This window comes from Delphinapterus leucas, chromosome 1, assembly GCF_059928025.1.
Source record: "Delphinapterus leucas isolate spDelLeu-1000000601 "Yukka" chromosome 1, BTC_Dleu_Yukka2, whole genome shotgun sequence".
Taxonomy (NCBI): domain Eukaryota; kingdom Metazoa; phylum Chordata; class Mammalia; order Artiodactyla; family Monodontidae; genus Delphinapterus; species Delphinapterus leucas.
In genome coordinates, this window is record NC_143129.1 from 104,853,327 (window position 1) to 104,877,193 (window position 23,867).

General features: G+C 35.5%; 1 protein-coding gene across 3 annotated transcripts in view; it reads left to right on the forward strand.

The window, feature by feature from the left end:
* The window catches only part of DPYD (dihydropyrimidine dehydrogenase), an 825,900-nt gene that overhangs the window by 428,549 nt on the left and 373,484 nt on the right, over positions 1–23,867 (forward strand). The window lies entirely within an intron of this gene.

A 23,867-nucleotide genomic window follows, 5' to 3' on the forward strand; every position in this document is an offset into this window, starting at 1 on the left:
GTGTAAGTGTGATCAAGAATATCTAGAGAATTCTCAAAAGTTAGAAAACTAGTGCATGAAAGAAAGGTTAAATATTTTTATGTTTAAATAGCTAAAGGGAGGTTTCTTCATAAATTGGCTGAATACTTAGAAATACTTTGGTTAAACAAAGTGTAAAAATAAACAACATATTGGATTTAGCTTTAGAATATCATTAATCAGTTGTTTACAACCTTGTAGAATATTGACATTACATTTGTTTTTATTTCAATTCTTCCTTAAGAATTACTTGGAAGCTATAATCAAATGTTTAATCCGTTGAGAAAAACTGAGTCTCTGATATCACTTAATGACTACTTTAGTTATGCTATTTAAAAAGTTTTATATGTAAACAGAAATAGGTGGCTAATCAGGTATAAGGGAAGAATTGTAGGGGAAAAAAGTGTTTGCTTTGAACTTCCTGTTTGCTTACAAAAATTGAATTCTGATTAATCAGAGACATCTGTCTTTACTCTGTTGGTGACATGCATTGATTTGTGAAGCTGTCTCTTTCAATAACCTAAGAGCAGTTGCCTTTATTAGGATCACCAGCAGAAATAAATGTGGGAGCTAACTTCCTTCTGAACCTCCAATTTGAATTTAATCTACCAATTCAGAAGTCTGTGATGCTGGTTCAAAAGGAGAGTTATGGACAAATGCAAATTAAAGTTGGCACATAAAATATAATGACGGGGGTTTTAGGAAGCTCCACTTTACTTACTTTGATGGTGCGTACAACAAAATATTTGTGCAAAAACTATTTTAAATGTATCTGTGCAGGTTGTAATGACATAAATAACAATGCCACCTTGGGCTTATATAATTCTATTTTCAAAAATGATTTTTTTCCCGTACTTGATTTTGCAAAGTAGTCATTTTGCTTCATAGAGATCTACTTCTTTTCGTTTTGTGTTCTTATATTGTCTCTAATTAGTGATTAAATTTTTGTGAATTTATTATTGTCTCATGAGTTTTGTGCTTTCTTATTGGTGAAATATTGTAGTATAAACTCAGTATTATAAACACATGTTTTTCACAGCCTCTTACTAAAGACATCTATTAAAGTATTATATGTACTATACATTTGTGTGGCATTATAGCATACCAATTTAGATTAGCCTTATTACAGTTTAGTATGCGATTTCAAGAGTCTACTTAAAATGTATTAAAATTCAGAGGCTTGACATTTGAAATTTGGATGCTCTTAATATGACAAAGGTTATTCTATGCAGTTTTGTTATCATATGAAATATTAATATTTCACAATACAGTTTTGATGAAGTACAATTTGCCGAGCTTGCATATGATAAAGAAATTAAATGCTTGCCAAGGGAGTTCAGTAAAAATTAGAGCCCTGCCTGAACATCTGCTGGAGATTTTATTATCCTGTCCTACTGACAGTGTGGCTCCCTCATTGTTTTTCAAGATTGACAGCTGAATATTACATTGCTTTCTGCAGCAAATATGTTTAGGTGAACTTTGTTTCCCTTTTTTTAATTTTTTTGGGGAGTTTGGAACATGCTTTGATTTTCATCCTATATATATATTTTTTATACTCGACATTTGTAGATGCCAGATTGAGGCCTAATATGCTGTAGCAACGAAAGACCATTGACTTACAGTGAAATGCCAGTTGTTATCTCAGTAAACAGAAATATTATTATTCTTTACTGTGCAGTCTGTATAAAAGCTGTATGTGCTTTCTTTAGGGAGGCAAATGATAAGATTTTTAATGTCAAATATAAAAAGATCTATGTTTGCTTTTGTGTTAAATAACATCAAAGGTGGCTTTTATTAACTATATTTTTCCTTCCCAAATCAGACTTTCCTAGAGTGTCCCAAAATACCTAGCTTGCTTTTCTTGAGATTCTGTTTATGTGTTATAAAGACAATATTTGAAATATCATGATAAAAATATTTAAAATATAATTATACATTTTAATATAAATATATATTGAGTTCAAGTTTAAAAAGGTAGGGGAGAAATCAATCTGTCAAGCTTAATTAAAGCTAAAGTGTCCTGACAAACCGGAGTAATGTTCTGTTTAACTGGGAATATTAGAAATTGTTTCGATTTCACATAAAATAACCTCCTGACCTGTGTTTGCATTATACTGATAGGAAATAGATAAAACACATTGTTTTTGCTGATTATATCATAATTTTTTTCTCATAGGTAGCCACATATTATATACTGCAAATATGGAATATCTAACTGTAGGGTGCATATATCTTCATCACTACCCAGATAAACTCAGAAGTGTTTCTAACTATCATAAATCAAATTCAAACCTAAGCAGAAGTTCACTTCATTTATAAGCTCTATATAGCTATTACAGTACACTTGTAATTTATTTTTAGTAAGAAAATGTCTTGAATGCATATATTTTGTTTTAATAAGTATCAAATAATTAGGTATGTAGGTGTACAAATAATGAGTCTCTCTCAACATAAAATACTGAAAACTAGAATCTGAGAAATATTTAAGGGTCTTCATTATTTCTTTGGCATCAAAGTATTGATTGTAACTGTTTGCATAAAATACAATCTTATACCACATAGCACGATGCTTAGTGTATAGGAAGAGTTTGATAAATGTTTCATAGATATTCTTTGGATAAATGAATTAGTAAATGAATACATAGATTTCTTGGCAACAGCATATTGAGTTTATTTTTCTTCCAGCCATATGAACAGACAGTTAACACATAAAAAATGGATTGGTCTGAGTATTGATCTCAATCAAGGGAGAAAAGGCCAATTTAAAATGTTCATATCCCAGGTTGCTTTTATAGTACATGTATACGTGTCTAAAAATGAAAATGTCAGTGGAATTTCTAAATGCGTGGATTGTATATTAAGATTTAGGTTGTTGACTAAGCCTTTAAAATGCAGAGGATTTTTGAGAAAACGGAATAAGTATTGTACAGTATTAGGATGGGAAATAAAAATTATCTGGCCAAATTATGTGTCAATAGCCCTGACAGAAGAAATGTAGTCTGTTCTTGAATGCCTTTAGTGACAGAACATGCTAGATCTTTTAAGGCACTGCAGCCTGTTATAGCTATAGAAAGATTTGTTTTAGAAATGTATTCATTTTAATTTCCCCAAATCGGCCTTCTCATAAGTTGCATCCATATTTTATAGTTCTGCCCTCGGAGACATCATGACATAAATTAGTCTAACTTATTAACATAAATGAATTGTTGATTTTAAAATATGGTGTTCTTTTTCATTTTCCTTCCAAGTAAATAAATACCATAGAGGAAGGCTAACAAGTATGGCGAGGCAGTGCCATCTAGGGAAAAGAAATTTGACCTGGGCAACAACAGTCTCTGTCCAAAGTTGCTTCTATATCACTATCTTGAACATGTTGTTTGAAATTGCAGGTCATTGTTATGATTATTATTTTTCCACACATTACTAACTACCATTTATCAATTACTTAGAATGTATAGATATTGCCAAATACTTTTCATAAGTTATCCATTGAATCTTCTCAATAAGATAGATAGTATAATTTTTTTAGATGAAATACAGCCGACCCTTGAACAACACGGGTGTTAGGAGCACCGACCCCCTGCAAAGTCGAAAATCTGCTTATAGCTTTATAGTCAGCCCTCCGTATTTGTGGTTCCACATCTGCATATTGGACCGGCCATGGGTCCATATAGTACTGTAGTACTTGATTATTGAAAAAAATCTGCATACAAGTGGACGCAGTTCAAGTCTGCATTGTTCAAGGATCACCTGTAATAGCCTGAGAAAGCTAAATAAGTAGCCCAGGAGTTGGAACAACAATTATTTATTCACTCAGTTATGTACATTGGTAGTTTGGCTGAGCTCATATGGGAAGTTCTTCTGCATCACTTGATGTCTGCTGGGCTCATTCATGCATTTGCAGTCAGTTGGAGGGATGCCTGGGGACAGGCAAGATGGCCCCACTCATGTGTCTGGTCAGAGTTGCTGTAATTGCTGAGATGGCCAGGCCCTTCTCTCCATCTCTTCATAATCTCTCTTGCCTCTTGGTATCTCAGCATCAAGGAGAGTAACTTGGGCTTGTTCACAAGGTAGCAGTGTTCTAAGAAGGCAAGACTCGAAGCTGCAAGGCCTTGCTGAGACCTCAAAAGTCACACACTGTCACTTCCACTGTACTTTCTGTGACAAAGCAAGTTACAAGGTACAATATACATGGCTGTATTCAAGAAGTAGGTAAATACCATCTGCTCATTGATGGGAAGAACAGCAAAGTCATATCACAAAGGGGCATGCATACAGCATGGAAGGATTATTGCAGCTGTCTTTGTAACTTGCCCTCTGGTCACAATAATTCACATCCCTTCCATGTGCAAAATGCATCCACCCCATTCCAAGACACTCAAAATGTCATCCAATCATGATTTGGGGCTCAATGTCTATGATCTAGTGATCTGTATCAGGTCCTAACCCATATAAGGCTGTTTGGGTTCACCTTCACTTTATCCAGGGTTCTGTGAAATAGAAAGACAAGTTGTCTATCTGCTATACACCCAACATAAAATGATATGGTCATGAGAACCACAGCAGATACTCTCATTCAGGAAGAGAAGAAATGGAAGGAAAATAGCAATCACTTGTCCATTGCAATTTTGAAATTCAGTTGGGCACATGTTGTCAGGGCCCCTTACTTAATTAAGACCCAGTTCTACTCTCTAGTAGTGGTTCCCTAATCCATTGTTCCTATCCACTATTAGCCCTAACTTCTGGGATCTTGCTTCTGTCCTCTGAGTTTTGTTTTGCTTTGTTTTGTTTAGAAATGACCACTGATGGTCCATGTTGGCAGTGGAGTAGCCTTTTCAGCCTGTTTCTGACCATAGAAAGTTAGGAATCCCTATTTCTCGCTTTATTTTGAATTATCCCTTTTAGTCCTAGGTCATAGTGATGTCACCACAAAACTTTCTTAAAAACTTTTCAGATCTGTTAAGGGCCGACCCCATGCCCCAAAGCCACATCCATAAGTCTTTTTGAGACAGACTTCTCTCCATTTTGAATATGTCTTGCTGCTGTGACACAGTGTCCTAAAGATTCTTAGAATCGATATTGTCTACTTGAAAGAATCTACTAGGACCAGATTGAAACCTTTGTAAAGTCCTAACAAAGTATCATATAGCAATGCTCTTGATGTGATCTTTACCCCAGGGTCATTTCTTACTTGGAAAATCTTTTTCTTTCCAGGAGAGGTGAAGTGTGAAGAATAGTTTTATTTTCCAACGTGGCAAGTCCTAGGCTCCTTTTCTTTACTCACTCTTAAGTTTGCTAGCAGTCAAATATACCCTTATTTGACTCTTTTCTCTCTTACAGTACCCTACTATACATGGGCAGAAACACTCAACTGACACTCTCAGCATTCTGTCTAGAGATTTCTTTAGTCAGGTCCACAAATGCATTATATACATTTTCTATCTTCTGAATGATCACCAGTGACATTCTTGCCACTTGTTCCGTCACTGCGTAATACAGGCCACTCTTTTTTTAAAAATTAATTAATTAATTAATTTCATTTATTTATTTGGCTGTGTTGGGTCTTCATTGCTGCGTGCGGGCTTTCTCTGCGGCGAGCGGGGGCTGCTCTTCGTTGCGGTGCGCAAGCTTCTCATTGCGGTGGCTTCTCTTTTTTGCTGAGCACGGGCTCTAGGCACACAGGCTTCAGTAGTTGTGGCACGTGGGCTCAGTAGTTGTGGCTCGCGGGCTCTAGAGCGCAGGCTCAATAGTTGTGGCACACGGGCTTAGTTGCTCCGCGACATGTGAGATCTTCCTGGACCAGGGCTCGAACCCGTGTCCCCTGCATTGGCAGGTGGATTCTTAACCAGTTCGCCACCAGGGAAGTCCCAAGGCCACTCTTTCCCAGTCTCCAATAGCATTTTTTACACTGTGTTTTAAGCCTCCACTAACATTCTTCCAGATTACTAACAGACTACTCTTGAGTTTTCAAGAGAGGCCTCTGCCTGCCTCTCAATCTGAGATCTGGTGCTGCATGTTTTTGATTTTAGGCTAGCAGATATTTCTGTATCACTTATCTGTTGCTGTATATCAAACCACCCCACAATTTAGTGGCTTAAAGCAACAAGTAATCTGCTCTTGATCCTATAGTTTGGTAATCTGGTCAGGGCTCAGTTGGGTAGGCCTTTTTTGCCCCATGTGATGTTACTTATTCTCACTAGTGCATTTGTGGCCAGTTGACAGACTGCTTGGTGGCTGGCTTGTCCCTGATGGCTTCATTCACATGCTTCGGTCCTCAGACAAGACCCAGGAGCATGGAAATGGCTCTACTCATCCAAAGCCTTAAATTTACCATGCCAGGTTTTGAACCAAGGTCTATTTGGTCTATTTCAGGCTCTTTCCTCTATATGATGCTGTTTCCTAATTTATCCTCACTGGACCTCATTACTCTATGTATAAAATGAAGGCAGTTTGACTCCATCAGCGTTTGGAGTTCAGTTGAACAGGTGCACTGAGGGCCTCCCACCCCCTGCTTCAAGCAGAGTGGCACTTGGGATTTTATGTCTATTTTGGTTCTATCTACTATTTCACTGAGAGAGAGAGAGAGAGAGAGAGAGAGAGATTTATTAAAAACCTCTGGGAATCCATTGTCATGAAAAGCCAATCTTCCTGTACCATCCTTCTCCAGCCACCCTGGCCATCCTTCTAGTCCTCCAACATGGTAGGCTCCTCCAACTCTTAGGACCATTTTGCTTGTGTTTGCTCTGCCTGGAAGGCTCTGCCCTCAGCTTTTTATACAGCTACTCTTGCTTCCCATTCCGTTTTCACATCAAAAATTCTCTACTCAGAGAATTCTTCGCTGACCACTCAAAACTCATTCTGTCTGTCCCCCATTTCCCTGGTTGTTTTATCTTCACCGTGCTTGGCACCATATGAAATTACCATGCTTTTAATCATTTATTTATTTACTTGTATATTTTCTGTTTTAGCCATTTGAAGTAAGCTTCATAAGAAGAGAGATGTTATCTTTCTTGTTTGCTACTGTATGCCCAGTGCCAAGAACCATGTCTGGCAGATAGGAAGGATGCAATACATACTTGTTAGATGAATGAATAATTATAGGATTCTAATTTAAACCACAATTCCACATGACAGCTCTTCAGTTACTTGGAGACAGCTCTCATGTCCTATCTGCAAGCCTTGTCTTTTTCCTTTTTAAATAGTCCCATTTTCCTTCCCATAATAAGGTTTGCAGACTTTTCACTGTGTAGGTTGTCGGTTCTCCCATGTGGATTTCCAGAAACTTGTTTCGATCCTCATTATCTTAATTGAGAGGAAGTTGCCTACATTTGCACAAATTGTCAGCACCTATGAACCAGACAAAAATCAGGACTAACATTGTCAGGACTATAAATGCAAAAAATAATATTTAAAGGTGTTAAGAAAAATTTCACAAATATGATACATAATTATATTTTAGAGCCTAAGTAATTCTCTTTGGATTACAATACAGAAAATCACAGTTTACTCTTATAAGTCCTTTTGGAAGGCCTTATGAGAAATAAAGGTCTGGATTTTTAAAAGATTATATCAAAACTAATATATTTTATTATTATTGAGCTTCTACATTACTTTATCATGAAAGTCTATGAAACAATGAATGAACAACATTCCATTGTGTTATTTTCACTGCTATAGTTCTGGCTTTAAATTTAGTACATAAATAGGTTTTTTTTTAATGTGTAGTATTATTCTATTGTATATCTAACTATACATTAACTAAGGACTATAATTATTTAAACACATTCAATATAAGCTTTTCCTCTGGGAAACTTTTTAACATGCTAAAACCATAAGTGATTTCTGTGTAGTAATAGTTTGATTTTCACTGGTTAGGTTCTTTTACAGTTATTTAGATGAACTGTATTCGTAATTTTGACTGAATTCATAATTCATAAAATTGATTCACCCTCAGATTATACACAATGGGTTTTTTAAAAGGCTACAGTTCACACGTAGTCTTAGGGGAGATTTCATCCAAATGTTCACTTCAAGACTGTTTAGCAAGCTCTTCTCTGAAGCAAACTTGATCGCTTCAACAACAAAAGAATGTGTGTGTGTGCTTGCATACCCATTTGTGTGTACACTTGCAATAATGAAGCTAAGTCTTGCAAGTTAGAATCCAATAAAAATACTCCCTACCTCTCCCCAAAGTTCTAAATGAATAATTTTCAAGCACGCCATGTATGCCAGGCTTAGTTTGTTCAGTAAAATATAGATTATGATGTTTCCAAACAGGTTGACATACTTCTAATATTAAACATAAATCTTTTAATTGTAACCAAAGTAGCATTTTTAACCAAGTATATTATTAAAGTTATTTAAATTGTTCTCAAATTTTTTTGCCTTCTTTTTCCCAATTTGGGCTAGTCGACTATGAAGGAGACCAATCAATTTTCCAATATAATTACGTCTTCACCTCTTTTCCATTTCAGGCTGCGATTTCACACTTGTTAATTAGTTAATCATTTTGGTAGAATGGACAAGGTGAGACTCAAATAGGCTTTTTAATAATATAAATTGATGTGTACAATTTTGATCTGGGTTAGCTGGTAGCAAAACCTAACTTGTAGTGGAAAATACCTCTCATTCAGCTCCTTTTTTCTTAAGCAACTAGTGCCAAGGTTAATGGAAAAGTCTCATAATTATGGCTAATGGAAATTACCTTAGAGTATAGTCCTGCCATTGGGAAACTGATTTTCCAGTCTCACTTAATTTTTTTGCAGCTTTTAAATTTAACTAGCTGAAAAGTATCCATATTCTGGGAATGTTTGAATGATGCAGCCTTGATTGAAATTAAGATGACTTGAATTCCATAATACCATCCTTGGCTTTGTATTTTCTTTATTGATTTTTAACAAGATTCTAGTCATACTACATAAAGATAGTCTTTAACCTTCATTAAAAAAAACTTTAAATATAAAACCCAGTGATTAGCTCACTGTCAAATTTTTATTAAAGATATACCTACATTGGCTATTTTGTTATAAGAATTTATTCAGTTTTAAATTGCAGTTCTATTTGTGTTCCTTTTTCTTACGTGACTTGCGATGAGCTTCATGTTCAATATTCGTCACTTCACATTCACCACTATTTCTGAAATAAGGTGTCACTAGATGCTTAAGGAAGTAACTGTTTTTTTAGAGAAACATTAAGCCAAACTTTCTTTTCATACATCAGTTACCTTTACTTACCCGACTTCCCCATCTGCTTCTTTCATTTCAGCTAAATCCCTGCCCTTTTCATCCTGCTCTGCTTATTCATTTGCATGTTTCCCCACAATATCCCATATGTTTGGAACAATTTATCATTAGCTTCTGCCAAATTCACTCTATATTAAAGTTAAAATTTATCTAAAAGTGTCATAAGTGTCACTTTTAGGTATACTGACTAGACTGGATGTATTTTGAGAACTGTTGTTGTGTTTATATATACTTTTTTTTTTCTCATTGACTCAAACATTTGTTAGGCACTGACCATTCATATGGTGTGCATGTGTGTGTGTGTATGTGTATAAATGGTTTTTGCTCTACAAGATTTAAACTCGTTCAGAATATACAACAAAAAGATGCAGGAAGACCGACTAAATGTTGACATAAGGCAGCAGAGATTCTTAGACTAAAAATGTTACTTCAAAAGCAGTATTTTCCTCAGTTTTTTAAAAAGAAAAATGACTTCACATTTGAGCTGTATCTTTATTCTAGGCAGAAAGGATAGCTCACGGACATCCATGGTCTTGAGAGTGCCAAGCATATTTAAGATTCAGCATAATGCATCACAGGGTGGTATAAGTATCTGTGGTGACTATGGGAAAGGCCTGTTAGGCTGGGAATTTAAATGTGATTTTATAGACAACAGGAAACTAAAGAGGTTTTAAGTAGAGGAATTACATAATTCAATTTGGAAGTCACTATTAATCATGATGTAACTCCCATTCACCATTTCAGTAATGACTTCCACTTGCCCCCAACAGTCTCTTTTTCCTGATTAATCCAGTCTAATCATGAGGCTTATGTTTGTATCATCTATACCTTATACTTATAATATATATCTATACTTCTCTAAACCTTTGGTAAAGCAAGACCAAAATATCTGTTTTCCCTTCTTTATGGTATTCTAGTGAAGATCAGTTTGAATTAAAAAAAAAAAATTGTAAAATTGATTTTCTAACATGTGAAATACCGTATCAGTAGAGTTGTCATTATTGTTACCACAATCTGCATGCCAAAGTAAAACATTAATAAATAGTTATGTAATCATTCTTGAAAGCATAGAAAATCACTATATTTTTGCCCTTCTCATTTAAGGTCTTATCTCCACTAGTACCACCCACATCTAAGCCACCGTCATTTCTCACTGAATACTACGCCAGCCTCCACACCACAGTCTAAGTGATCTCTTACAACCTAAGTCATATCATGCCCTTCCTTTGCTTAAAACATTCTAATGGCTTTCCATAGCCCGTAAACTAAGATCCAAAATTCTTGTACAAATCGCTTTATCATATAGCTCCTGCCTGTCTCTCAGACCTCATCTCATTCTACTTGTACTAATTAAGCTACATTAAGCTACCTCATCTCATTCTACTTGTACCAATTAAGCTACAGCCACAATGGCCTTTTCTAGTTTTCTCCAATGAGCCAACCTCATTGTCACCTGTTGCCTTTCACTAATTGTTCTTCTTGCCTAGAATTTTTGGGCCCTTACATTCAAAAAGAAGAAAAAAAAATCATTGCTAATGGGAAAGTGTAAATAATATAGGAAAAAATCTGTTGTAGCAAGTACTTTATGTTTATTGCAGTTTATCAGATAACAGAAAATATAGATGACAACTGACCAATTAAACTGTGAAGGAATGGTCACATGTTCTTCTTTTCTGTTCCTTTCAAATAGCAGAAGATTTGTGACTGTTAAATCATTCAGTAAAATTCCTCTTTAATATTTCTGAAAAACAAAAGAGATAAGGAATTGTTCTTCCTTATAGCTGTTGGAATCTCATTAGTTGCCAATCATAAAATCCCCCCAAAAAGGAAAGGATTTTATAAGGATCAGAAATTGCACTGCAAAGAGCAGTGGATGTTATGTAACACACACACGGGCTCAGAGAAAAACATTTTTAAAAACGCTTTTTCATCTAAACTTAATAAGTATTAATGTAAATGTTAAAACAGCAAGCTGTGATTCCTGATTTCTGAACCTATTTATAATTCACTGAAAACTAGAAAATGCTTCCCAACTCTAGAATGCCTTCCATCAGTGTGTATGGGGTTTGTGTATATAGCTACTATTAACATTAATAGGATTTAATCGAGTAGTTCTCTTACACGCAGGTCAGAAAATTCACTCAAATTATTATAGGCATAGTCAATCATGGAGCTTAATTCATAGTACATGTAATTTGCAGTGTTTCACATTAAAACATGAAATAAAACATATTAAGAAGTTGCCGCTATAGCCATTTTTGGAGCAAGTACTTAAAGTATATTTAACATTGAACTTTCAGTATTAAATAAAAGACAAGTTTATAAGCAGTTCAATAATTGGACAGACTACATATTGATTTTTTCCTTTGTTGTGTAATATTACCCACTTCTCCATCCAGAACCATGTCGTACCGGGTTGAAGAGTGCTAGAAACATGGTCGCTGTTGTGTATTGGAATGTGGAGAGATGGAAAGGCTGTCACAGCAGTCAATAAGATCTGAGAGGTGTTGACTAATTGCCTGCTAATTACACAGTAAATTGTCTAATTAAGCTGATGGTTAATTAGGGTACGCTTGCACAGCAGTCTTGTGGAATTTGTGTCTGATGTCTGGGAAGCAGCTCGTGTAATTGGCAAACTGGTAAGGACTGGCAGAGAACATGACTGGAAAGCTCATGCCAGTGGATGACAGAATAAGGATTTTTGTGGAAACAAAGGGGTTTTCATTTTTATACTGAAAGTATTGTTTCAGTTCTGCAGATATTCTGCAGTGAGCAATTGAGAAATACATTTGAAGCCTAGGTTACATGAGCAAAGCAAGGCTTAAAATGTGCTTCAACATGTTAAATGTGCTGTTTGCTTGGCATTTATCAGCTCTGATACACTATATCATATTATATTAATATACACATTGTGTTTTTACAGTTCCCCCTTTTAACACACGTTATTTGGTGTTCATGTGCAAAAAAAATTCCACGCATCTAAGGGGAAAAATGCTTCTTTTATGAAGACATGAGAAGACAACAAATATGACTGATTAAAATACATTAGAAGTAAGAATTTTGGGTTAATTATTTAATTTAATTTTTTTTTTTTTTTTTTGCGGTACGCGGGCCTCTCACTGTTGTGGCCTCTCCCGTTGTGGAGCACAGGCTCTGGACATGCAGGCTGAGTGGCCATGGCTCACGGGCCTAGCCGCTCGGCGGCATGTGGGCTCTTCCTGGACTGGGCCATGAACCCGTGTCCCCTGCATCGGCAGGCGGACTCTCAACCACTGCACCACCAGGGAAGCCCTAATTATTTAATTTTTAATTTATGCTTCACCAAGAACCATAAAATATTAGACATACTACAGATATGTTTGGATATACTTTTAAGAAATAAAAAAATTTATTTGTAATGGGAGAATTTCAGTTTTATTACTTATACAGTTTTACCACACAAATGGCTTTTGCTTAAATTTAGTAAAATATAAGAACAGAGTACTTCAGTATTGAATTACATGTCTTTCATTTCTGAATGCATGTGAGTACTGTTGGAGTTATAACTTGCAAAATGTTAGTGCCTTAAAAATAGAAGATCTAGAAGTTTTGTTGCTATTGTTGTTCTTTATAGCTGAGGAAGTATAACTTTTCATTTCAGAAAGTTATCTGTGGTTGAAATACAAACATGCAAATTCTCCTTGTAAATAAACTAAACTAATCCACTGAAGAATACAGGCCCTTTATAAATGAAGTTAGGTATACACATACATCTCCCTTTTAAAAGAGACCTGAATACAAATGATTGTTTCTGCCATTTGCCTCTAGATTCCAACATTTTTGAGGATTTTGAAATAAGATTTTGAATAGAACTTTAAGTTGCAGTTGAAACAGAGGGTCACAGATGCATAATAAATCTTGGATTTATACTTTTATGTTAATGAAGAAAGATAAAATTTTAAGTGTTTCAAAACATTTCTGAAAGATAAGGTCTTGATTAAATTTTAGTGTCAACATTGTTTTATTGCTTTCTTAGCTAATAAAATGCATGTATGCCTGTGATTAGATGAATGTGTATGTTTTTTATTCTCACTCTTTTCCACTGAGGATTTGAAGTTGTGTGTATGCTATATGTTTTTAAATAGAAAGAGAGAAATATACATTATATACTCTGTAAAATATCTTTGAATTAGCATGAACCTTGGAGATATATGCATGGTAAATGAACATATTTGCTATTTTAACACAAAAGGTGTTTTTCAACCTGTCTTAAAGCAATACCTTAAAATATTAAGTCACAGATATTAAAAAAAGGTGTAAAATAAAATATTCTTTATTTCAAGGGTAAAGAAAAATCATATTCATTCCATTTGGAGTCTTAGGTTATGAAGTCTTTATAAAGAAATTATGTAAGATAGAAGAAAAGTGAATTTATCAAAGGAATACAGGGCTAAACACTGAAATTGCTTATTTAAAGGTATATCTCCTGAGGGAGAAAAATCAGATAGAGGTCAGTGTTGCAACTCCAACCATTCTACATTTTGATCTACTCAGTTTTTCATTTTATTCCTTAGAGAGTAATATGAAAAGTTTATTTATTGTAAGTGATATAAGTTTGCATAAGAAGAAATCACGTATATCTATCATTGTTGATAAAGTTTTAAAGAAGAATTTTTACAAAACACAATCTTCAAAAAAAAATTCCTCATCTACATTTATGTATAAATTTCAATGTTTTTTCTATTAATTCAAAAGCTAGATAATTTCCATTTATATATAGCTATCACAAGAATAAAGTATATATATGTATATCATGAGATCATATAGTATCTGTTGAGAAATTATAATACTTTACTTTGGTCTAAGTATATTATATAAAATATGTATATTTATTTAATATATATATGTGTGTATGTGTGTGTGTGTGTGTGTTATGTAATCACAATTTTTTTTTAATTCTTTGGAAAGTTTTATCCCTGCAATTAAAAAAAAGAAATACAATATTTAGCAACCTTAGCTATCAACCTCATTCTAGAATTCTTTTCTTTTACAATTTATATATCATAAATTTCACTCTTTAAAAATATGTATTTCCACGTTTCTTAGTGTATTCACAGAATGGTGTAACCATCAACACTAATTAATTTCAGAGCACTTCCATCACTCCAGAATAGAAGCTTTATACCTACGAGCAATGGCTCCCTGTTCCCCCCACCCCCCCGCCCCTGGAGACCACTAATACACATTCTATCTTCATGGGTTTGACTATTTTGAACATTTTATATAAATGGAATCATACAATATGTGACCTTTTATGTCTGGTTGCTTTTTACTTAGCATGATATTTTCAAGAGATCATCCATGTTGTAGCATGTATCAAAACTACATTCCTTTTTATGGATATACTAACATTTTGTTTATCCATTCATTAGTTCATGAATATTTAGAGTCTTTTTCTACTTTTTGCTTATTATGAGTAGTATTTTCTTGAACATTCATGGGTAAGTTTTTGAGTGGATGTATGTATTCAATTTTCTTGTGAATATACCTAGGAGTAGAATTGTTGGGTAAGACAATGACTCTATACTTAACTTCTGTTGAATCACCAAACTTTTCTCCAAAATGGCTGCACCAATTTGCAATGCCACCAGCAGTGTATGAGGTCTCTAGCTGCTTCACATACTCACCAACATTGTTGGTTGTCTTTTTTGTTATAGCTATCAGAATGAGTTTGAAGTTGTTTCTCATTGTGATATTCACTTCTAGTATAATTGATAACTAAATAGTAAAAGTATGAAAGCCTAATAATTGCCTTAATATTCTTTTTTTAAATTAATTTTTATTGGAGTATAGTTGATTTTCAATGTTGTGTTAGTTTCTGCTGTACAGCAAAGTGAGTCAGTTATACCTATACATAGATCCACTCTTTTCTAGATTATTTTCCCATATGGGTCATTACAGATATTGAGAATTCCCTGTGCTATACAGTAGGTTCTTATTAGTTATCTATTTTATATATAGTAGTGTGTATATGTCAATTTATTTACAAAGCAGAAATAGAGTCACAGATGTAGAAAACAAACTTACGGTTACACAGGGGAAAGGTGGGGGAGGGATAAATTGGGAGATTGGGATTGCCTCAATATTCTTAATAACATATCACCATAACAACTAGTTGTCATAACTAGCAGTTAAAATAGCTGCCATTTTTCACTCTTTTCTCTTGATCTAGGAAGTGTGGTCATCAGGAAAGCCTTATCCACTTATACTGGAGGCATGACATGAGAGCAAGTCTTTCTGAAAATAAGAGTTTAGGGTGGGGGGTAGAAGGCAACCTGTAAAGAATAGCCAGTTTATATGGGTCCCCGGCCTTTGGGAGACAGTGTTACAGGATGTCATATATTCAAAGAGTACTCTCTTACTGTTTAGTTATTTATATAGTTCAAGGAAATGGATAAGTGTTCCAACCTATATTATGAGCATAACTTACTAAATTAGAAACTTAAGGAGAAACATTTAATACACTCTAGATAGCAAGACTAAAGAATATCACTCTAGGGCTTCCCTGGTGGCGCAGTGGTTGAGAGTCTGCCTGCCGATTGCGGGGACACGGGTTCATGACCCGGTCCGGAAAGATCCCACATGCCGCGGAGCGGCTGGGCCCATGAGCCATGGCTGCTGAGCCTGCGCGTCCGGAGCCTGTGCTCCGCAACGGGAGAGACCACAACAGTGAGAGGCCCTAGTACCACAAAAAAAAAAAAAGAAAAAAGAAAAGAAAAAAAGAATATCACTCTAGGAGTCTGGAGCAAATGTTTTTCCCTGCTCTCTGCTGCCATACTTGGTACTTTTCTCATTCTATGCAAAAGGGGGAGGATCAATGTATTCATTCCACAAGTATTTATAAGCTACTCTATTTCCAAGTGCTGTACGTGGACCCTGAGGATAGAGTGGTGAGGAGCATGGCAAGGAACATCCAGTCTTCATGGACTTTACAGGAGCATTCGACTGGAGAAGAAATGGTATCGGCCCAAGGTTGTAGACTGAGTAACGTGAACCTATATAAAATGTATAAAGGAGACTGCAGTAGCAGCCTTGGTGACTGACTGCATGAAGCCAGAGATGGGGAGGGACAAGGCAAAACGACTCCAGGATCTCTGACTTGGCAGCTGTTTATGGTTGCCCCATTCATAAAGGAAGTGAAGATAGGAGGAGAAAAACGTGGTTTCTGTGTTCTGGGCCAGTCACTGAAGTAGTACTTTTCAATAGCAAAAGAAAATTGTCAGTGGGTACTTTCATTCTCCAGCTATAATTACTTCAAATATTTGGAAGGAAAAGGTCACCCTGCTAGAAGAGTTTCAGTTATTAAAATTGAACTGAAAATGTTAATAATTTTTCAGATGAGATATAGGTACTAATGTAGAGTTTGAAAGTTTGAACTCAATTTAATTATTCTAAAATTAGATCTAAAACTAACATCTACAGGGGAAAAGTTAACAGAACAGGTTATTAAATCAATATGATTAATTAACTTGATATAAATAACTTGAGTATTGCTATGTTTATCTGTAAATCATTTATCATGGTACCAGCTGTAAAAGAAAATCTTAATAATAATGATAATGATATGTGTCATCCTCCCACCCACCAGAGGTATCATGACAAATTGTTAACAAACTGTCTTACAGCACTTCACAGATTCAAATGCTAATGTAATAATTATATAATCAATAATAATAAAATCAACAATGGAACAAAAATCTTTGATGCAGCTTAGGAAGGGAAATTTATTAAAACTTTGAGTTCACAAGTGGATAAAGTACCAGCACAGAACTGTTCATTTAAGTCCACATCTACATTTTGACTCTTGATTTTCAATGAAGGAAAGAGGAAGCAGAGAGAAAGGCATGAGAAACATTTTTACAGTTTATTAAAATGTGGAAACTTATCGATCTCTCTCTCTCTCTCCTTCTGTCCCTCTGTCCTTCTGTCCCTCTCCCTCTCCTTCCTTCTTTCTCTCCTTCTTTCTCAAATGGAGTGTTGACTGTTCCCATAGAATCAGTTACCAAATCCAGAACACTCCATACACACTATCTTCCTTCCCTGCTCTGACTTTCCTTGTTCAAGGCCTCATTTGTCCTCACTTAGAACATTTCATGAACCTCTTAAAGGGTCTAATTTCCATGGTCTCTCCCAACAGAAATTAATGCGATTATTTTCAACCAAATTTATCCCCCTAAAGTATATTTGGGCATGTCACTATCCTTTCTACCTGTAGGAGAAACTTCATATTCCTTACCATGTCATACAAGTCCCTCTGTCATCTCAACCCAATGTTTTCTTAGCCTTGATTTCCACTCCACCTGTTTAGTAACAGAGAGTCTAAGATTTTTTTAAATAGAAGTGTTCCCTTTGTATATACAATTATACAGTTTCCTATAATTGTGTAATACAATTGTGTAATATACACTTTCTCATACCCTGTGTGTTCTTTTTATTATCCAATCTACAGACTGTGCTTGTGCACAAGATTTATAAATTGCTCACTGCTCTAGTCACACCTGCCTGAGGGCACCCTCATGTTCCCCGAAGATGCCGGGTGCTGCCTTCCCCCAGCACTTGTTCATGTGGTGAGCTTCCATCTGAAGACCCCTCCCCAATATTTTGCCTATGGGAAACTCAATTCAGCCTCAGGAGCCAGTTTAGATGTAACCCTCCCTGGAAACTTTCTCCTCCCCTAAAATTGCATTCCCATAAACCTTTGGAATCCTAGAACTGCCTGTTTTAATAGGAAGAAGATGAAAATTGCCATGGAATTGCAACTAACACACTATGTAACCTTGTAAAGGGAGGTAGGTGAACCAACTTATTAGCCAGCTCTTTTCTCTTTTACCATGCTAAATGTTTAACTAGAACATTTAAAATTTTTTAGAGTTATCTGAGTTCCAGATGTAACTTCCTCTGAAAAAACTAGCATTAGGTATTTCTTGTATATATATTATATGTCAGGAATTCTGAAAGCCACATAATTTACATTTTGTTTTTTTACTACTCACAAATCACTACAGTAGATGTCATAATCCCCACTGCATGGATAAACTGAGGCTTAACAATTTTTTTGTTTTCTAAATGTTTAACCATTTTTTAAAAAATTGAAGTATAGTTCATTTACAATGTTGTGTTAGTTTCAGGTGTACAGCAAAGTAATTCAGCTATATATTCCTTTTCAGATTCTTTTCCACTATATGTTATTACAAGATATTGAATATAGTTCCCTGTACTATGCAATAGGTCCTTGTTGTTTACCTATTATATATATAGTAGTGTGTGTATGTTAGCTTAACAATTTCTGAGTCTGCTTGTTCTTTGTGTCTGCTGCAGTCATAGTTCAGTGCCACGAACACAGCCCGCCACTCAGCAAAAGCCAAATTCCTCTCTTCTGCTTTAAGTTAGGATTTTTATTCTTCCAGATGGAAATATGATGTAATTTATCATTTGATACAAACTGATCAATATTGTTTTCATAATTTAGCTATAGGTTGAATTTAAGTTGCTGTAGGTTTTTAGGAAAGAAATGAGAAACTTATTAAAAGATTTACTATCGGCCTCTTTTTAACTATCTTATTTTATGGGACAAGATTTCTCCCTCGTAAGTCCCACTGCTCTTGGGATCATGTTTGACTATTCATTGGTCATCATTGTTTTGTTGGTTTTATCTCTCTGGCCCTTGTTCCAGTAAGATGTTTTACACCCCATGAATTCCCAGTTCTTGGACAAAAATGACTCAACTCGAACATTCACCCAGTTTACTAGCAACATTTTATGTTAGGTAAAGCTCATTTAAATCCAGTTCCCTCACAGGGAAGGTGATGACCCTGGACTCACACCTTTAATTCTTAACGCTTTTAAACACTGCACATAATTTCAGAGGCAGCAAAAATGTTTCTTCTGAATTGAACTCCTCTGGGCTCTGGATTTCCATGGCTTTCTTCATTGCTTATATTTTCGTACAGTGGAATGAATATGAAAACCATTAGTACTAGGCGAATATCCTCTCCCTAGTGCTCTGTGCAATATTTAAAGGTGTCCTGACATTATAAATTATGCTGAAATAATAGAGGCTACTTGGTATAACATTTTGTATTCGTATTTACTGTAAAATGTATTGCTATAGCACATTCCTTAACTTCCTGTAGAAGGAAGGTAATGTACAATAGAGAAGTGCATTTTTTAGAAACACTGAAATGAAAGTTGTTGATTTTAAAAGACATTTTGTCACAGATGAGTGAGAGAGAAAGACATCAAACCAGCAAGTCTAGCCAATCCAAGGTTTCATTCATGCATCTCTTCTGCTTAGTGCTTTCCCCTTCGGTATCATTAGCATTTTCATTTCGAAAAATGACAGTCTGCCGTAGAAGAAGTAAAAATGTTCAACCTGTGGTTTAAATTATTGATTTTTTAAGAATATTGAAGCAGTATTTCAAATGGATTTTGTTAGAGATACTTCTGGGTGGGGGGGTTCAAAGGTAATTTGATATCCAAAAGCCTGTATATTTCAAAGACTTTTCATTCTTTGAATTTATTTAGACTCTGGTTGATTGGATAAAAATGTTTATTGTCTTCAGGGTTGTAAGTAGCAGATCATTGCTGCTTGAACTTGAAACATATGTTTGCAGGCTATGCTCTTTGTGATTTATGCTGTGATCAACTGGCAAAATAAATCTTAATTTGGAAGCAAAAGCTGATTTTAAAATGAAGGAAAACGTACTATGATTTGCATGCATAGAAGTTCAACAATGGTAGCTAATTTATTGTAATAAAGCATCCGAGGTGTGGTTCTGTAAGAATGGATATTTTTTTTTTTTTTTTTTTTTTTTCTGTACGCGGGCCTCTCACTGTTGTGGCCTCCCCCGTTGTGGAGCACAGGCTCCGGACGCGCAGGCTCAGCGGCCGTGGCTCACGGGCCCAGCCGCTCCGTGGCATGTGGGATCTTCCTGGACCGGGGCACGAACCCATGTCCCCTGCATCGGCAGGCGGACTCTCAACCACTGTGCCACCAGGGAAGCCCTGTAAGAATGAATTTTAATGAAGTTCCTAAAATTGTGTTATGCTAATAGGGAGTAGAGTGTGGCTACAGAGGTTTTCCTTAAAATCTTTTTAAGTCTCTGACGACAGTCAACACTCCCATATGAATAGAAAATGTTTTGACGAGGAGCGGGATTACTGACTGCTGTGTGTATGCTATGCAGGTAGTTTGCTGTTTGCAGCATGTTTCTACGTGTGGAAAAAAGCTACTTAAAAAAATTACATTATATCAAAATGGCTTGATCTGTAATCATTCTACAAGTTGAAGCCCTATTGAAGTCGATGAGGGCTTGGAGTGCAAATTTATGACTGTGTCGAGCTTAATATGTGGAAAGTTGCATCATCTTTTGTGATGTGAAGTATCACACAGCAATGGCATGACACAAATTTGAAATAAAACCTGACAGTCCCTCCTTGACAAGTGGAAATGAATCAAAAATACCGTATCAGAAGAGCTCCTTTTGAGGCATTGGGACATAAAAGGGAAACCTGCTACTGAATGCTGAATACATGAGATATATCCATAACAGTCCTGTTGATGTTTCAACCAGCTTAAAAATGCATTCCCAATGGCAGTGCTACCATGAAAGTTGGGTGGAGAATCTGCTGATGTTGCAACTTTTGAGGAAACAATATTTAATCTGAGGATGAAAACTCTAGGATCAAATCTTTTTGTAGAGCCTACCTTCCTCTAAAAACTTGATACAGAGGAAAATATGACTGAAACAGTTTATGTATTATTATGACATAGATCATCTGATTTAATCTTCATGACAGTTCTTAGAAATAAGAATTTTATATCTTTTCATATTGTTTCATAATACTGTAATTAAGGAAACAAAATCCCAAAGAAGTAAGTAAACTATTCAGGGTCACACAGCTATTAAATGGTGAAGCCAGAATTCTTAGTCAGGTTTACCTAACTCCAAAACCAATGTCTTTCTAATACACAGCATTATCTCCCCTTATTCTTAAAAAATGTTACTCTAAAAATGGCATCAAAAGAAACTTAAAAAAAAATTGATGACACAGAAGAGCAGTGAGCCCTCACAATTGCACAGTATATATGATATTTAATTATTTTTTGGTTTCAGGGGCAAAGCCATTCATATCTGCTCTGTTCCCCCATTCATTAGGACCTTACCCAATTGAAAACAGTTCTTGTGTGTTTATATTCCGGGAGCTGTGGGTTAATGTACTCACTAAATCTCCACAACAAGGCTATGCAGTATATATTAATATTAGTCCCATCCAGTAGCTGAGGATGAGACATGGAATGGTTGCTCTAATGGAGCTATTAGTATGTGGTAGAGCAGATGAGAATATCTACCCTAAGGAATCGTTGTGAATAGTCACTGAGTTGATTATAGTGATGGTGATGATAATGTACTAGTAAAGGTACTATAATTATCAATACTTTATAGAAAGGAAATAGAGTCACAGAAAGGTTAATGATTTGCCCAACCAGCATCATGCCGTGGTGGTTGATTTGGCATAGTGATGAAAATACTAGATATATTTCTTGGCATCTAGTAAGTGGTCAAAAAATATTAAGGGTAACATTATTAAGTGCATGTTTAGAGCAAGAATCAAAATTTTGTTGAATTATATACTAATGAATAAAGCCCAGTTCTGCTTTATTCTGGTTCACCAACCAACTTTCATGGTAGCACTGCCATTGGGAATGAATTTTCAAGCTGGTTTAAACACCAACAGGACTTATTATGCATACATCTCATGTATTCAGTAGCAGGTTTCCCTTTCATGTCCCAATTTGCCAAGGGACTCTGTGCAAGTTATTTCAACTCTAAGTTTCAGTCTCCTATTTGTAAAGTTGTTGCAATGAAATAGTAATAACTATAATTTACTGAGTTCAGCCATGTGTCAAGTACATTTCTAGCAGGTAATAGAAGTAAAACCTTAACAAGTGCTGAGGGCATAGTAAGTGCTCAACAAAGGGTAACTATCATTATTGACATATTTTCTCATCTTCATGATAGTAGGAGAGGATTAACCAGGGCAATGACCTCAGGTCAAGCCTGTGATGTGTCCTAGAGTAGCTCTAGCACATGTGGTTGTGATGTGAATAGACCCCTCAGGGACAGTCTGAGAATTACTGAGTTAGGATTTCCCTGACTTTGCTGTGCTAAATTCATCCAGTTTTTAGAACTGAGCTTTTGCCTTGATGTCAAAATAAGAACATAAGCCGTAATCTTTTCTGTTTCACTATATTCATTTGTTTGTTTTAGTTTTTAAATTCCACATATAAGCAATATCATACAGCATTTGTCTTTGTCTGACTTATTTCACTAAGCATAGTACCCTCCAGGTCCATTCATGTTGTTGCAAATGGCAAAATTACATTCTTTTTTATGACTGAGTAATATTCCACTATCTATCTATCTATCTATCTATCTATCCATCTATCCACACACACATATACATATACATATATATATCATGTCTTCTTTATCCATTCATCTGTTGCTGGACACTTAGGTTGCTTCCATATCTTGGCTATTGTAAATAATGCTGCTATTGTAAATAATCTTTTCAAATTAGTTTTTTGAGGAACCTCCATACTATTTTCCACAGTGGCTGCACCAATTTACATTACCACCAACAGTGTACAAGGGTTCCCTTTTCTCCACATCCTCATCAACATTTTTTATTTGTGGTCTTTTTGATGACATCCATTCTGACAAGTGTGAGACGATATCTCATTTGGTTTTGATTTGCATTTGTCTAATAATTAGCAATGTTGAGCATCGTTTCATGTGCCTGTTGGTCATCTCTATGTCTTTTTTAGAAAAATGTCTATTCAAGTCTTCTGCCCAGCTTTTTTTAAAATTTATTTTTGCAGTACGCGGGCCTCTCACTGTTGTGGCCTCTCCCGTTGCGGAGCACAAGCTCTGGACGCGCAGGCTCAGCGGCCATGGCTCATGGGCCCAGCCACTCCGCGGCAAGTGGGATCTTCCCGGACCGGGGCACGAACCTGTGTCCCCTGCATTGGCAGGCAGACTCTCAAGCACTGCACCACCAGGGAAGCCCATTCTGCCCAGTTTTTAATCGGGTTGTTTGGTTTTTGATATTTAGTTGTATTAGCTGTTTATATATTTTGGATATTAACTCTTTAGTGTAGCACATGCCCCAAACTCATTAGTTCCTTAAAAATATTTTTTTCCTCAAAATAATTTCTCCTAAAAATAGGGTGTCCGATATCAGCAAGTATAAATAGTTTCACGAAGCTATGGATTGTCTTTTCGACTAAGTTTTATGTGCTCAAACAGTGGTATCATCTAGTCAGAGCCACTGTTTTTCAAACTTTACACCTGTAGGTTCATACCAATTTGTGGTTAGCTTATGAAATAGAGATTAAATTTACAATAGGCACAAATTTTGATATATATATATAATCATTTAAGATGGGGACACAGATTGAGGTATTAGATACAGATTTTCATAGAACCCGTTTTGAGTATCTGAAAGGGATAACAAAGCTTAGTATTCATGTCATATTAAAAAATTTAATTACAGAAAATTTCA